Source organism: Silene latifolia, chromosome 2 (genome assembly GCF_048544455.1).
Source record: "Silene latifolia isolate original U9 population chromosome 2, ASM4854445v1, whole genome shotgun sequence".
Classification (NCBI taxonomy): domain Eukaryota; kingdom Viridiplantae; phylum Streptophyta; class Magnoliopsida; order Caryophyllales; family Caryophyllaceae; genus Silene; species Silene latifolia.
In genome coordinates this window covers 15,236,295-15,242,381 of record NC_133527.1, presented here as the reverse complement: position 1 = coordinate 15,242,381, position 6,087 = coordinate 15,236,295, and the positions used below count along the sequence as shown (strand labels likewise).

Below are 6,087 nucleotides of genomic sequence, written 5' to 3'. Positions count from 1 at the left end.
GTTAAGTTCTTGGGTGCATCTTGAAGGAGATCTTCTCTTTGAAGATTTGTTAGGAGGATCATCCTTATATTATAAGCTCAAGAACAATCAAGGTAGGAGATCTTGATTGTGCCCAAATTACCATAAAATCAATGTAAGGAAATTGTTTTTCCTTAAACTTTTATTTTTATGCTTTTATATTTGCATGCATGTTACATAGATCACCAAAATGATAAATTATTAGATAATTTAATTTTTATTAGAGAGTATAATATGGATCTATGATCTTTCAAATTCACCCCCTCCCCCTCTTAGGTGTTCTCGTCCTTGACTCTTCACAGACTTCGGAATCAGCAGGAATCATTCCCGTATCCTTCAAGACTTTTTCAAATTCAGGTTTCAGACGGTTTGGAAGAGACTGATCGTCTTTTAAACCTTTTGTGGGTTTAAATTCAAATTCTTTGTGGAAGATAGAAATCATTTCAAGAGGGGGGTTAGTTAGTTTCTCAACCGCAAGAGGTTGAACAACAGAAGGCCATGGTAAATTTTCAGAAGTGGTTTCTTTAGGATTTGAAACAAATGGAGTTCTAGGAGACATCACTCTCCGGGAAGATTTCTTTTTTGCAACCATTATCGAAGATTTGTTGAAGATTTATTGAAGTTTAAATTCTGGAAATTAAGGGAACTTGAGGATGAAGATTTTTAGAGAAAATGATCGAATTTTTGGTAGAGTTAAAATCAATGAAGTGAAGGCTATTTATACTCAGTGAATTTAGGTTTTCAACCGCAAGTTGCAAAAGTAATTATTGAAGAGTTGCAGTAATTAAACACGCGTCAAACCCAACCACTAAATAGCCGTTATAGGATTTGATTTGACACAATTTAGTCGTTGAAGTTAGTTTTTGTAACACCCCGTAATTTCGAACCATTAATGTTTTGCGGAAGTAATTTATTAATCAAATAAAATTTGATATTAATGTATTTGAAGTAATAATAATTCAAAGAAATATAATTTTATTATATTTTGAAGAAAAGTATTTATTTTGATAGTTTCGAAATGTTTAAAAATAGTTTAAATCGTGTAAAAACTTTCATTTCGAAATAAGGGGATATCGGGAGGAAAATGACAATTCTATTGAAAATTGGGCAAACGATTTTGGAAATGGGTCGTATGAGTACTCAATTTTCTTGTAATCTCGTGTTTAAGAACTTTGGTCTTGTCGGAATTTGCGTTTGACAAGCAGTTCTAATTATTATCGAAACGAGCCAAAACCGACTCGTAAAATCCCGACTTAAACCCGCTCCTTTCCTTCCTCCTTTCCTTTCCCGCGGACACCTCCTTCCCCCTTCTTTTTTTCTGATTTTCTCACCTTCCTTTACATTCTTTATCTTTCCAAAACCAAAACACCATTAAAACTTAAGAATCCAAGCTAGTTTTCGCCATAATTTCTTCATTTCTTGACGGATTTTCACATAATTTATATTTTCGGAATCCTCTCTTCGAGATCTACCTCCTGGTATATTTTAATTTCAGTTTTCTTGAAGTTGTTTTAAGACGAATTTTGGCATAATTTCGGTATTTATACTTATTATTGTGTTTTTATTGTTTATTTAGGTGAAGAATTGGAAGACGAGTTTGGAGACTCGTATATTGTCGAAGATAGCGGCTAGTTGCTTGTTAGGGTTTGGTTTTTAAGGTGCTAATTGCTCATTTTCTAGCTTAAGGTAACATATTTCGAGTTACTCGACGAATAATCGTCACATTCTTTGTTGTTTTTGTATGTTTTGTGATTTTTGTTTGAGTAGTAAATTTTCACATGATAAAATTGGATGCATGCATGTCTAATGCTTGTCTTTTGTTAGTTTAAGTTCGCATATTAGTTTAGGAACGATTAAGTAATGCTTAAAACGAGTTAAAATGAACAAAAACGGAAAAATGGAGGTGTAGGGGTGGCGGCAGCAGGCCCGGCAGGCCCACGGCTGGCCCGGGTCAGCCCGTTGCTTGTTTCGCGGTCTTCCATGCAATATTTGTCATTTCGGGTTTATTAATGTCATAGTTAGTATGAGTTACATATGAGTACACTTTTGAATTAAATCATATTAGTAGTAAAAATTATGTTAAAGGTAAAATTTATGTTTATATTGGTAGTTGCACATGTTAGTATAGGTTATAAAATGAAATTGCAAAGAATAGGCTCAGAATGAATTATATAGCGATAATTGTAATGTTGGATGATTATGCCGAAAACTGAGCCTTGGTCCCTTTGACTGATTCGATGTCAGTCAATTGTGTGATTGGTCAGCCGCAATTTAACCCGCACTGTCGCAGGTCAGGGTTGCGGGTAAAAATTCGGTTGGATGAAATTTTGAATGAATTAGATAATAGGCCTTTTTCTTGTTTTAGGCCATTTATTATATTTTTATTTCACATGTGTAGTTAGTTGATTTAAGTAGCTTCTTATATTGTAGAAACGACCCTAGATTCCCCGAAACCTTTAATATGGTTAATATTGTTAGAATTGGAAATTGGTATTGAATACTTATTGTTGGATTGTCTGCTGAATAGACATTTATATAGCCTTTCACATGATAGAATGTTAGCATTTATGTTGGTAAGTTGGACTCTTTGCCCTCTTATGGTTAAGTGGGTGTCTTACTTGTCTTGTGTGGTGTGGGCTAAAGTATTCAAGTGGGACTAGTGGGACTAGGTCCTAGGTGAGTATTTCGGCCTTCATCATAGATAGGTCTTTATAGTCTTTGACGAGTATATGTTCACTGCTTAATAGCCTTTGTGTTCCTGACTTGGTGGGTTTATATCCAAGTTGGGGCATGACCTCGTTACTTATTTTGATAGTAAGTGGTCAGCTTAAGTACTAGCCAACCCTTTGGTGGACTCCTTAGGGTACTCACTTTGTTTTAGAAAAATTGTGGGTCTTGGGTGCGGTGGTGTGTATCCGCATGTCTAGGTCTCAAGCAGATTTTAGGCTAGGGTTGTGTTGTGTCTTGGCCATGTTTTATTAATATTAACCGCTGAGCCAAGATACCGGTTCGATTACCTTCCCTACCTCGTGGTATAGACTCGAGTTACAGAGTGACTATTGACCGTGCTAAGAACTTATGCCTGTCTTTGATATATTGCCCTTTCTTGTATGGTGACTTTATGAATTGTAATAGGTGAGATGTAAGCCGGTTACAATTGATAAAGTTTGGATTACTACTTGTTATATCTTTCACATGATAGTTTAGTTTGGTCAGTTTAGGGCTCAGATGTTAGAATACTTGATAATTGAATTACTTATCATGTTGTTTACATGTTTCATCACATGTTACATTAAATATGACGTTTCGTGGCTGGGAGGACTCGAAGTTACTCCCCACTGAATTGTGGCTTTCATGTTTGTATAAAATGCGATTGACAGGTACTTGATGCTTAGTTGGGGTTCACGGACGAGCTAGTGAGCAAGAGAACCATGGACTTAGTTTGGTTTTTATTTTGTAGAAACCTTTAACTTTTGGTTTTGTATATATTTTAAAGGGGCATATGTCTCCCTCTTCTATTTTGGTTTGTATCATTATATCCCCGTGTCTTTAGCGTGGTTATGTAAATAAGTTTATTAGCTTTTGCAGGTTTTTGGCACTCTTAAATTGGAGATGTTTTTGAATGGTTTAGGAAAATTTTAAAAATTACAGGTTTTGTCTAGTTGAACCAATTACAAACATATCCTGTCAGTTTTTCTGTAGATTTTACGTTTTTAATTATCGCTAAATTTAAGGGTGTCACAGTTGGTATCAGAGCATATTTGCTCCCGACGCACGTTTGTGCACCCCACCTAAAATCACTTGACCTTTAAATAATAAACTTGAGAGATGGGTAGGATGGGTAGAGTTAGGATTTTTATGTGGTAGTCTGTTTGTGATTGCTATTTGTTAGGTTCTAACCAATGTTCTATTTTGCAAGATGGCTCTCCAAGAAACGTTGATAATGCAATTAGTTATTAATTTTTGTGCCGTTGAAGCTATGACCGTGATCTTACTCGTTGGTGACCAAGACTGAGTGGCCGTTGCCGAATGTTGAAGATTGGTTATGCCAAATGAAGAATGCTTCCACTTTCTTGATACTTCTTTTCGTATTCAGTGTATCTTACCTTAATCTTCCAATCTCGTTGTTTATTCGTCTTTTTAATTCCTCTTCTCTCGCCTTGGTAACTACTCTTCTATTCTTTCTCCCGATTCATCCTTGGTTCGTTTTCTTCTTATAATAAGAGTCCTTGTGGACACCTTCCTTTTATTCCGGAGGATAGTTCCCTTGTTCAAGAGAACCCAGTTTTGAGAGAATGTATCATTGAAGGGCGTGAACGAGTTGAGAAATTGATTGTTTAAGGTTTGAGTTGTATAGGAGAATATAATTTGGGATCCTTTGGTTAGTCTTGTTAGTTGTACTTAATATGAGAGCCTAGTGAGTTGAGAAACACCTTGGGATTTATGTCTATTGAGAGCTTGTTTGTTATAGATGTTTGAGCATGGGTACTACCTTAGCACATAAGATGGAATGAACCAGAGCTACTTCATTTGAGAGTCTCGATGTTTCCTGTGGAGAATTAAAGAAATGATAGTTAGCACTAATCCTTGTAGGTCTTGAAAGGAATACAATAGGACATTGATGTTGCTTAATGGATTGGTATTGTACTTTGGAATTAGTTAGTTTGTTAAACCTTTTGAGTTGACCAAATCTAGTATGGAGTAGCCCTTGTTGACCTTTCGAAATTTGAGAACACGTGGTTGACCTTATTAATCATATCTGGATTTGGGAATTTTAGTGGAATGTTGTTCGATGTAGTTCGTGAGTTCAAGGATGTGATTCTAATTTATGGTATCGGAGACTAGAAGTATTAAGTGGTGAGATGATGGAGTAGACAAGATATGGTACTTGGGGATGACATAGTAAGTGAAGTTCAATGACGAGAATTGTAAAGGAGATACTTTGGGACATGGGTGGTAACAAATGAATTTGCGTGGTGAATTGATTTTGGCTCTTAGAACCAATTGAGTTGAGGAATACCTACCATTGTGGAGTCCTTGTTAGTCTTATAATTTGGTAGACTTTTGGGGCTTTGTTGAGCACCTTAGTGATGTAACCTTATCATATCGATCATAAGCTTTGATGAGTGTTTGGTAAGCAGTAACCCTTTCATTATGCTGCTTCTGTTCTCCTTTCCTTCTCTTTAACGATCATTGAACCCTGTTTTTATGCCAAAGTTTACGTGTCTTCTTCTTGCCCGAGATATCTTCTTAACTCGAATACCTCTTATTTTTGCCAACCGTTATCTTTACGGTCCGACTCCTTAGTTTCCTAGCTTGTCAGGCTCATGCACCCTTCGAAAATATTTTACCGTTCTCTATTCCGTTATCACCCCTTATCTCCTTAGTATAGTTGGTACCTTGTTGACCATGTTTACAGAGTTAGTGAGATGTGACTTGAGGATATAGGATTGACTAAGTAGTCGAGTTTGTGATTGGCTTCCATAATCACTTTGGAGATGAGGGTTTGATAATGTATATGTTACCGTGTGGGAAATGTTAAATGTGGGATTATTAGTTGGTTTTAGTGAGTAATATTGATTACTACTTGAGGTATGGTATGAGAGTGAGAGTAAGCTACATTATTGGGAGGTTTTAGCACTTGTTTTGGTAACTAGAAAGGGTAATGGTATGGTTGACACCAATTGTTAGGCTGAGGAACATAATTTCAATTTATGGTTTTAGGAACTCTGAGGTGATAAAGTGTTGTTACAATTAGGACCTTGTTCCTTGAGAATTTGATGGTAAGTAAGTTTAGGATATCAAATTTGAAAGAATACTCCTTGGGGATGTTGATGACCAGAATGGATTGGTGATGTGATTTGGTATTAGTTGGCTCTTGAGAGTTCTTGAGTTGAGAGAGACTTAGTCTTGAGAAGAATTTGTTAATCCTATAGTTTTATAGGCCTTGAGGTCGCATTGAGTACTTGAGATGATGGGACGGTGTTGTAGCTGAGTGTAGCTGAGTGTAGTTCCGCTTTTGGCAATTCTTAATAAGTAAAAGGATAGAGGAACGTGAGATCCTATTGA

At 36.2% G+C, this 6,087-nt stretch overlaps 1 long non-coding RNA gene across 1 annotated transcript; it reads left to right on the top strand.

Annotated features, from left to right (window-relative positions):
• On the top strand, positions 1–3,624 carry LOC141628520 (uncharacterized). Its single transcript, XR_012537144.1, has 3 exons — positions 1–133; positions 1,595–1,704; positions 3,399–3,624. It is a non-coding gene; the product is annotated as an uncharacterized LOC141628520 (long non-coding RNA).
• Positions 3,625–6,087: the final 2,463 nt, after the last annotated feature.